The sequence below is a fragment of the Chrysochloris asiatica genome, unplaced genomic scaffold (assembly GCF_000296735.1).
Source record: "Chrysochloris asiatica unplaced genomic scaffold, ChrAsi1.0 scaffold00019, whole genome shotgun sequence".
Lineage (NCBI taxonomy): Eukaryota > Metazoa > Chordata > Mammalia > Afrosoricida > Chrysochloridae > Chrysochloris > Chrysochloris asiatica.
This window is the reverse complement of record NW_006408537.1, coordinates 23,611,930-23,623,488: the sequence shown is the minus strand read 5'-3', so window position 1 is coordinate 23,623,488 and position 11,559 is coordinate 23,611,930. Positions and strand designations below refer to the sequence as shown.

Sequence of the window (11,559 nt, the reverse complement as noted above, 5' to 3'; positions counted from 1 at the left end):
TTCAGTAATCTGTTGCAACAGCCACACAGAATTTACAGATAATACTCACAATTATGGGGTTTGTTAGGGAAGAAAACAGGGTAAAATTCAGGATAAGAATATAAACCTTTGGGTCAGGAGCACATCTTCTCAGCTGTTTCCGTAGGGATCCCACTCTCTGGTCTTCAGCCTTTCAGCCATGTGGCCCCTTGGCCTCTACCTTTCTCAAGCAAGTGTTACAAAGCTCCTTTAGCACTACCAATAAATGCCCAAGGGGTATACAATTCTGCAAGCCAGCCTCTTGTTTGAAGGTACTCAGCTTTACTGGGTCAGTGGGCTGAAAAGCTCACCTCTCTGCTTCATGCTTTTGGTGCTGCTGCCTCTGTCTTTGCCTCTCTGCCATTTCACCATGTCACCACTTACCCAGTATCTTTATCTTATAGTAGCGAGACACCCCCATTCCTGCTTCTAAGATGGCTCATTTTAAACCTGATAAGATAGAAAAATCAACTAATTCCCACATAAAATCTCCATACAACTTATTTGCATAGTCTAACACAGTCATTTGATGGGAGTCACAAAGACCATGTCTAGAGAGCCATGATTCACTGTACCATGTATGCTGAGGAAATATCTGGAAGGAACATACCAAAATGATCACAGTAGCAAACTTTGAAAGAAAGAACTATGAGTAATAATTTTTTCTTCCTATAGAAAAAATTTCAACAAAGAGCATACATTCATTTTATAATCTGAAAAATTGTACTTTTTAAAAGCAAACTAAGCTCATTGTGCAGTAGTGCTAGAAGTCTTCTCCTTCCTTTCTATGACTCGGCAGTCAGCTGAATAACAACGAATTGCCTCATGGCAAGCCAAACAGGAGCTGGAAATGGTCTTTGCTTTATGAACATTCATTCACTGCTGGGAAAAAATGGTTGAAGCCGATCACCCTGGAAAGCTCTTCATTGGAGGGCTCAACACAGAAACAAACAAGAACACCCTGTAATCAGTATTTGGCAAATATGGACGAATTTTCAAAGTATTCTTGATGAAAGACTGTGAAACCAACAAATCAAGAGGATTTCCTTTTGTCACCTTTGAAAGTCCATCAGATGCCAAAGATGCAGCCAGAGATATGAATGGAAAGTCTTTGGATGGGAAAGCAATCAAGGTGGAATAAGCAACTAACCCAACACTTGAAAGTGGCAGGTATGGACCCCTATCACGTCCAAAAATCAGAGGCCCACCAAGAGACCATAGGGGTGGAAGAGGAGGTAGTGGAGGAACCAAGGGACCCTTTTCATGTGGGGGACACATGGATGATGGTGGCACAAAGTGGTGGTCCTCCTCCTAAAATATCAACCCCTTCAGGAGCAGTTCACAGTAACAGTTGAATGGGAGGCAGAGCCCCTGTATAAAATGAAAAGATAGTTATGGAGGACCACCAAGAAGAGAATCCCTGCCCTCTCATAGAGATGTGTTTCTATCACCAGATATGATGGATAGTTCAATAAAAACAGCTATTCAATCTGAGATTACCCAAGTTCTTGTGATACAAGAGATAATGCACCACTACCAAGAGATTATATATATCATGATTATGGTCATTCCAGTTCACGTGATGACTATCCATCCAGAGGCTATAGTGATCATGACTCTTCAGACCATCCAAGTGGAGGCTTCTACAGAGAGATTCCCATGACAGCTCTGGTAACTCATGTAGTGCTCCACCTACATGAGGGGTCCTGTTATCTTATGCTTGAAGCAGTTGCTATGATGATCATAGCAACTCACAAGACGGATATGGTGGAAGTCGAGACAGTTACTCAAGCAGCCGAAGTAATCTCTACTCAAGTGGTCATGATCATGTGGGCAGACAAGAAAGAGGGCTTCCCTCTTCTGTGGAAAGGGGTACCCTCCTCCACATGATTCCTACAGCAGTTCAAGCTGTGGCGCACCAAGAGGTGGTGGCCATGCAGGAAGCCCACCTGACAGAGGGGGAGGCAGAAGCAGATACTAAAAACAAACAAAACTTTGGCCCCAAATCCCTGTTCAAAGAAACAAAAAAAAAGTTGGAAACTATTCTGTCGTAACTACCCAAGGACTCTTAAAAGGAAAAATTGTGTTACTTTAAAAAAAATTCCTGTTAAGTATTCCTCCATACATTTTATGTTTCTTGTGAGGAAAAAGTAAAACCTGTTTAATTGTATTTGATTTTATGACATTGATTTCAATAAATAAATGTTTAATGTGTAAGACTTGACTTGGGTACTAGTGCTATAATTCTCTTAAGTGTCCCTGAGGCCCACTTCCTATTCAATTCTTCCCAGTAAATGAGGCAAGCAATACCAAGATCTTCCACAAACATCTAGCCATCTAAAATGCAGAGAGGAATCATTCTGCCTATACAAACAAGCTAGATACTTGAAGAGTGGTTAGGTTTGCTACTCTTAAGATTTCAGGGTCTCTTCAAACTGAAATCTCAATGTTCTCAGTATGCAAAACCTGAGACAGATGCTTAAGTAAGGAAAGTGCTATTCACCCAGTAAACCCAAAACAAAAGGATAATGCTGGCCATATATTGCCTTTCTGACATTTCCTTGGGAAATATTTCCCCTGCTCCCCTGCCCGCCCCTCCCCCCCCACCACCATTAAGACCATTAAACAACTACACTATACTAAACAAAAAGTTTGGCCAAAACCAACCTTGAAGCTGCAAAAAAACACACAAAAACTAAAAGGACTTCTGGCAAGATGGTGAACTAGGCAGACACAGGCGTGGTGCTGTAGGCTAAGCTCTGGACTGAAAGATCGGTTTGCACTGCAAGGTAGGTGATTCGAACTCACCAACCACTCCTCAGAAACCCTATACAGCATCACTATGAGTTGGAATTTACTTGATTTGATGGCACTTAACAACAAAAACAACATAACAAAGATACAGGAGATCAAATAAAACAGACACAGAGGACAATCCTGGAACCCTAAGCATCAGAGGAAAGGTTAGAGAAGTGGAATGAATACCTACTGGAAGGAGAACCTGATCAGGTAGAGTGAAAGGAGACCACAAGCAGTTTTGGAGGGACAAACAGATGGAGGTCTCATGGCACAGGTTCACACAGGAGGCAGAAAAGGTGTGATTCCTTCTTGCTCCCCATACTCCCCTGGATAACAGAGGTGAGGACAGTCCCCATTCTCATCTACCTCCAGTTCAGATCCTGCTCTCCAGGAGTTCTGAGCCATGCCATTACAGCAAGTGTGATGCGGATGCCCGCTGCACCCCCTTGGTATCTTGATTCAGGTGGACTTTGCCTCCAGTCCACAGAGCCTCCAGGTTAGAATTAGGCTAGCAGGAACCTTCATAATCAGCCACCCTGCCCTTAGCTGTCCTCAGGTTCTGACAGACATCGAAACTAGAAACCTGAAGGGCCTCCACAAACTACTTCTGGATGGGGTACCCTTAACACAGACAACACCTAGGTCTATAGGAGGTCCATCAGGGCTGGAAATTCAGCCCTCACATATCTCCTCCACCCACCATATGAGTTCCTTGGAAAAATTAATAAATTACAGGGCAACCTCAAAGAAAATTAATATACCTTCACATCAAAATTAAAAAGTGGAAAATCAGAAAAATGTAGTAAAAATTATAACAACAGCAATGAAGAAAACCCACAAACAATATGAATTCATTGCAAAAATTTGTGTGGAATAAAGAAACTTGCAACACCACAAAAAAACACACAGCAAAATCATGGTAATCAGCTCATACTTATCAATAATTACACTGAATGTAAATGGACTAAATGTGCCAGTCAAGAGATAGTAGCAGGCCCAAATGCCCATCAATGGAAGAATGGATAAACAAACTTTGGTACATACATATTGTGGAATACTCTGCAACCTTGAAGAATAATGATGAATCTGCAAAACACCTCATAACATGGATGAACCTTGAGGACACTATGCTGAATGAAATTAGTCAATCACAAAAGGACAAATAGTGTATGAGACCATTATTATAAAAGCTTAAGAAAAGGTTTCCAGACTATAAGAAACATTCTTTGATGACTACCTAGGGTGGGAGGAAGGAGAGAGTAATTCACTGGCTAGAGGGTAGACACATGTTAGCTTGGGTGATGGGAGGGCAATACACAAGAAGAGGGAGAGTGGCAGATGAATAATGATGATAGAGGAAGACTCAGGGAGGTATGCATAGTCTAAATGGGAAAAAGCAGTCCTGGTATGGTGGTGTGGATTAATGTGCCAGACTGCAAACCTGTTTGAACTGCAAGGTCAGCAGTTCAAGCTCCCCAGATGCTCCTTGGAAACCCTATACAGGGTCACTATGGGTCAGAATTGACTCAACAGCACTTAACAACAACAAATGGGAAAGAGGTAAATAGTGATATATGCACAACCTTGGAACAACCATGTTCTATGAGTGGATTGAGACTGAATAGGTAAGGGAAGGAAAAAAAAAAAAAGAGTGGGCAGGGTATGTGTTTGACTGTCTTGTGGATATTGGTTTCCCCTGCCAATTATTGTAAAATAGACAATTAAGTATAATGGAAATGAATATCAGGAATTATGATTACAGAAAGCTTGTAAGCCCATCTTCAGCCTATAACTGTTTGGTTTTGCTAAAAGTGGAGTTAGAATTTTCCCAGAGAAATAGGCTTCTTGTTAAATCTTTGTAAAGTGTAAAATCTTGAGCCCCACTGAGAATCTCCTGAGTTGGGACATTTACATTTGAAAATATTCAGACCAATCTAGAACTGCTGGGAGAACAGAGATTCTCATTGAAAAAAAGACCTGCAGAAAAAAGCAGACTGGCTTTGTGAGTTTCAATCAAACTGCTTGCTTTGGAGGCATTCAAGGCAAGAAAAGTCAGCCCCTCAGGGGAAACCCCCTTCTAGGACTGAAAGTTAAAGGCAACACATGAACAGTCTAGTATGCTTGTTGGTGACCACCTGGGTCTACTTGTGAATGAAAGGGTGGGAAAATGCAGTAATGAAGATTCAAGCTAAGTCTGGACATGTTTCATTGGCACAATTTGATGAACTGGCCTTTTGTTTATGGATGTAGTTGTTCAAATTTCCGACTGGGGAAGATTCTTCATATCAAGTAACATGCTGTCTTCTCAATATATTGGTTGATTGTTGTTGTTGTTAAGTGCTGTTGAGTCAGTTCTGACTCATAGCGACCCTGTATAGGGTTTCCAAGTAGCAGCTGGTGAGCTTGAACTGTCAACCTTGCAGCTCAAACTGACCTTGCAATCCAGCGCATTAACCCATAGCACCACACCAGCACTCCATTGGGGGACTATAAAGGCATGAAGTGGGTGGTTTACAAGCTTCCATGGGTGTGCTTAGTTTCAGAATGAGAGGGGTAAGGTAGAATCCCCACTGCATAATTTTTCTCTTTTCCAGATGGGACTGGTGAAAGGGGATGGGGGATGATGCTAATAGGATTTTATGATTCAATTGTGAGTAATTAAATATGATTGCAAAAACTGAAATTATAGAAGATGTGTAACTAAAAGGAGGGAGTACGTAATCATTCATTTCAGAAACAGATGACCCCAGGACCATCTAGAAGGAAGAGCATGAGTGGACCGCGAGGAAAGCAGTGACAGCATAGATGGTGGCAGAGGCGATGGCATCGAGAGACAGAGCAGCTGTGAGTTCTAGGCCCATGAACTGAGTAAGGCTCTGTGCCTACAGGAAGGAGACTGGCAGAATATGCCCTGTGGATATTTAAATGAATATACATTTTTTATTGTGTATGTATGCATCAACTATTTTTTCTAGGTTTATTTGTAAAATGTAAGACGTAAATGGGGAACCAGAAGGAGGAAGTAGGATGACTGTTGTTGCAGGGAGGGGACTGTAGTCATTGGGATGAAGCGGAGTATGTGATTTGTTGAATGTGCACATGATGATCTTGTCTACAAACCTTCACTCAATTCACAATAAAAGTTTCATTTAAAAAAGAGAGAGAGAGAGAGCGACAGTAGCATAATGGATACAAACTTTGGTACTTACACACAATGGACTACGATGCAACAATGAAGAATAAGCTCTGCAAAACCTCTTACAATGTGGATGAACCTGGAGGAAATTATGATGAGTGAAATTAGTCAGTCACAAAAGGACAAATGTTGCATGAGACCACTGTTGTAAAAAGTTAAGAAAAGGTTTTCTGGTTAAAATGAACATTCTGTGATGGTTACCAGAGGTGGGAGGGAAGGGGAAATTATTCTCTGAATAGAAGGTAGACACTTGTCAACTTGGCTGATGGGGAAGTCAATGTACAAGAGGGAGACTGGCACAGAAAAGATGAAGGTAGTGGAAGACACAGGGAGGAGAGGAGTGCAAGAATTAAAGTAAACAGAGGTAAACACTGCTACATGGAAGGGATTGCAATCATTGTAATGACACAAAGTACATGATTTGTTGAATGTGGGACTGTTGATCTGTTCTGTAGACCTTCACTAAATTCACAAACAAAGTTTTTTTTTTAAAAAAAACAAAAATTGTTTAATTCCTATTTTACAGATCATTTGCCAAAACTAATTTTGATGACTATGTATTGCTTTGGAGTCCTGGTGTGGTGCTGTGGATTAATGTGCCAGCCTGCAAAGTTGTTTGAACTGCAAGGTTGGCTGTTCAAACTTACCAGCTGCTCCTCAGAAACCCTATACAGCGTTGCTATGGGTCAGAATCAACTCGACAGCACTTAACAACAACAATGTATTGCTTTAAAATTTTATATGCCACTTATGCATTTATCCTCTATCAAATCTAATGTTGTTATTGTTAAGTGCCAGCTGATTCCGATTCATAGGGACCCTGTGTAGGATTTCGGAGGCTTCTAATCTTTGTGGGAGCAGAAAGCCAGTAAGCACTCAATCCACTTATCTGTCTCTTTATCTGAAGTTAAGAGTTCTAGAACCGCCCTCTGAATCTGTCTCGTCTGGTTTCCGTGTTTTTGCTGAAGTGAATCTGTACAGTCTGTCTAGTCTGTCATCAAGTCCCACCTTGGAATCTGGATTGGGATTGCATTATATCTGTAGATTGCTTTGGGTAGTGTTGACATTTTTACAATGTTAAGTCTTCCTATCAACGAGCATGGTATATTCCTCCATTTCTGCAGGACTTTTTTGGTTTCTTATAGCAGTGTTTTGTTATTTTCTTTGTATAAGTCTTTTGTTTCTCTGGTTAGATTTATTCCCAAGTATTTAATCTTTTGGCTGGCTATTGTAAATGGCAGAGTCCTGTGTGGCACTGGGGGCTAATGTACTGGAAGGTCGGCTTGAAATGCAAGGTCAGTGGTTCAAGATCACCGGCGCTCCTTGGAAACCTTATACAGGCTTGCTATGAGTCAGAACTGACTCAAAGGCACTTGACTACAACAGTGATTTTAAGTGGTATTGCTTCCCTAATTTCCTTTTCAGAGTTCTCTTTATTAGTGTAAACAAATTCAATTGACTTTTGTATGCTGATCTTGTGCTCTTCCACTTTACTGAATCTATCAATGACTTCCAATGATTTTTCTGGTGGAGTCTTTAGGATTTTCTAAGTATAGGATCATATTGTCTGCAAATAGAGAGAATTTTACTTATTCTTTGCCAATCTGGATTCCTTGAATTTCCCTTTCTTGATTTATAGCTCTGGCTAGGACTTCCAGCCAGTGGGTTTTGTATGTATGTCCTTAATTATGTTGAGGAATTTCCCTTCTATTCCTATTTTTCTGATTGCTTTTATCAGAAATGAGTGTTGGATTTTGTCCAATGCCTTTCTGCATCAATTAATATGATCATGTGATTTTTTTCCCTTTGTTTTATTTATGTGGTGGATTATGTTAATTATTTTTCTAATATTAAATCATCCTTGCATTTGTTGTACTTTTTGTTAAGCGCCATTGAGTTGGTTCTGACCCTTAGCGACCCTGTATAGGGTTTCCAAGAAAGAGCTGTTGGATTTGGACCACCAACCTTACGACTCAAACTGACCTTTAGGTCCAGTGCATTATAGAATCTCATTTGGTCTTGATGTATTATTTTTTCTGATATATTGTTGGATTCTATTTGCGAGGGCTTTGTGGAAATTTTTTACATCTGTGTTCATGAGGCATATTGGTCTATGATTTTCTTTCTTAGTATTGTCTTCTCTGGTTCTCGTATCAGAGTTATACTGTCATTTCATACAATGAAAAGGGAATTTTCCATTCTTTTCTATATTATTATGGAATAGTTTGAGTAGAATCAGTGGCAGCTCTTCTCTGAAAATTTGGTAGAATTCATCAATAAAGCCATCTGGACGTGGACTTTCTTTAGTTGTTGTTGGTGGTGCCATGGAGTAGGTTACGAATCACAGAGTTTCCGAGGCTGTAAATCTTTACGGGAGCAGAAAGCCTCATCTTTCTCCCACGGAACAGCTGGTAGTTTTGAACTACTGATCATGTGGTTCAGTTCGCAGTACGATTCTTAACCACTAGGCTATCAGAACTCCTTTACTTGGAGTTTTTACTTGGAGTTTTCTTTACTTCGGAGTTTTTTAATGACTTGATTGATTTCTTCTCTTCTGATAGGACTTTTCAAGTTCTCTACTTAAACCTGAAGTTTAGGTAAGTCATGTGTTTCTAGACATTTGTCCATTTCTTCTAGGTTTTCAAATTTGTTGGAGTGCAATTCTTCATGGTGGTGGCAGTGTGCCACGAAGTGGGCTTCAACTCATAGAGAGCCTGTATATGGTTTCTGAGGCTATAAATCTTTGTAGAAGCAGAAAGCCTCATTCCACGAACCGGCTGGCAGTTTCGAACTGCTGACCTTGAGGTTAGCAGCCCGACTTGTAATCACTACGCTACCAGAGCTCCTTACAATTCTTCATAGTATTCTAATTATTATCCTTTTTACTTCTGTTGATTCTCGCATGACATCACCCATATCCATTCTTACTCATATTATTTGTATGTTCTCCTTTTTTGTTAGATTTACCAATGTATTTTAAAATTTATTAATCCTTTCAAAGGACCGGTTTCGTGTCTTGTTGATTCAATTGTTTTTTCTATTTAATTCATTTCTGCTACAACTTTTACTGTGGAGTCCTGGTGTGGTGCTGTGGGTTAATGTGCTGGACTGCAAAGTTGGTTTGAATCACAAGGTCGGTGATTCAAGCTCACCAGCCACTCCTTGGAAACCCTATACAGGGTTGCTGTGGATCAGAACCGACTTGATGGCACTTACCAACAACAATAACCACCTAGTAATAAAAGGAACCCTGGTAATATAATGGGTTACGAGTTGGGCTACTAATAGCCAGTCATGAGTGCAAATCTGTTAGCTGCTCCACCAGACAAAAATGAGGTCTTCTCCTCCCGCAATGATTTACAGCCTCAAAAGCCCTCTACAGGGTTGATATGACTCAGAACAGACAAGAAGGCACACATCCACCACCACCACCTAGTAATAATGGCATACATTAGATATGAAGCCGTTCAGTTCTAGAACAGTCAGGGCAGACTTGGAGTAGCCTAGTGTCTTGAGAAATGGGCAAACTTCCTGACAGATTAGATGGGAGAGGAGATGAGGACTCCAAAGCTTATGCCCCGAGCAACTGGAAGGGTGGAGTTGCCATCAGCAGCGGATGAAAAAGACAAGGTGGTATAAATTTGGAAGATTAGATAAAATGTCAGTTTGGGATATACTAGATTTGAGATGCCATTAGCCATTCAAGAGGTGAATTTGAATATTGTTGCTAAATGCTGTTGAGTCGGTTCCAACTCATAGGGACCTTGCATAGGGTTTCCAAGGAGCAGCTGGTGAGCTTGAGCCTCTAACCTTACGGTTCAAGCTGACTTTGTAGTCCAGCCCATTAACCCACAGCATCACAGGACTCCTTGACTGTTGTTACGTGCCATCAAGTCAGTTCCCACTCACAGAGACCTTATACAGGATTTCTGAGGAGTGGCTGGTGAGCATGAACCACTGATCTTGTAGTTCAAATTAATTTTGTAGTCTATGCATTAATCCACAGTGCCACACCAGGACTACAAACTAGAGAATGCAGGAGCTGATCCCAATACCTCTTGCACGCTAAGCTAGCGCTGTACCACCTCAGCTAATTCCTGTAAAAGTCTGCAGTGCAGAGAAAATATCTGGATCAGATACAAAACATGGGAATTATAAACACAAATGTGGCATTTAATGTCAGGATGTCAAATCAGACCACCAAGACAGTTAATGTAGGTTAAAAAAAAAGAGAGAGAATTCTAAGGTCTAAGCTCTTTAGTGTTAAGAAGGACTAGTCAGTGAAGAAGAAGGAAATCAGAAGAAGTAGGCATCCTAGAAGTCAAGCCAGGAAAGGGTTTCAAAGATGAAATCCCTAACAGATGAAGTAAAATGAGGAATGAGAACAGGTCATTACATTTTGCAATTTAGAGTTTTAGTGGAATGATGGTTATGAAAGACTAATAGGGGGTTCAAAAGAAAATGGAAAGGAAATTCTTAGAAATGATATATATAGACAAATATTTTAAGATTTCTTTTCTATAAAGGAAAAACCAAATCTAAACTCACTGCCATTGAACCAATTCCTAAATATGATTTCTGAGACGATACGTTTTTACAGGAACTGCCAGCCTATCTCTCACCCATGGAGTGCCTTTCAATTAGCAGTACAGTGCCAAATCCACAATGATACCAGGATATCTTATTAAGGGAGGTGGGGGGAAACAGTTGGTGATGGAAATGAATAAAAATAGGAGAAAAGACAATAATGTACCAGAGTGACTTCAAAAGTTTTGTGAAAAAATGGAACTAAAAGATAAAGAAATTTTCCCATGAACTTTCTGAAGACCCCTAGCATAATGAAGGCAAGGTCAAGAAGAGAAAAATAAAAGTTCAAATTCAGGAAAGACACTGGAGAACTGCCCATGAGCAGTGAGAAGAGGCAGGACCCACTACACAGGGAAAGACAGCCAGGAGAGAGCATCTCCAGGGTAGCCAGATGGGTGGTGGATATGGAAGCTGTCTTCTGATTATTTTCAAAGAATGGAAATCAATAAGTTAATGATGTAAGGAGAGATGAGAAGGTACATACAAATAGTCCTCAGGGAGAATGAGAGAGTGACTAGTGAGGGAAAAAAGAGAAGGCTTAAAGAAGTTTTTGGAAAAATGGAAAGATAATGGAATTTCTCCACGAACTTTTTGAAACACACTTGAACAATATGACTACTTGGTGGAATTATGGGCATCCTTGAGTCTAGTGATCTTGAACTTAACATCAGACCAGTTAGGTTGGATGTTTCGCTTCAGCTATGTTTGAAAAGGAGGAAAAGTATGTGAAGAATTCTATTTAAACAATGTTGGAGCTTATAAATTGAATATGAAAAAGAGAAAGGACAGGGGTTTGGTGGCTATATGCAAGAGAATACTATGGTTGGCCAGATAGTTGTCTTCCAAATTTCTTGGCATAGGTGAGTGAGTGCCTCCTGTGCTGCCTCACTTTGTTGAAAGATTTCAATTTGTATTCCATCAGTTCCTGGTGCCTTGTTCTTTGCCAATTCCTTCAATGC

At 40.4% G+C, this 11,559-nt stretch overlaps 1 pseudogene; it reads left to right on the top strand.

Annotated features, from left to right (window-relative positions):
- The first annotated feature begins 910 nt into the window (after nucleotides 1–910).
- LOC102833730 lies at nucleotides 911–1,908 on the top strand (annotated as a pseudogene).
- The last annotated feature ends 9,651 nt before the right edge of the window (nucleotides 1,909–11,559 follow it).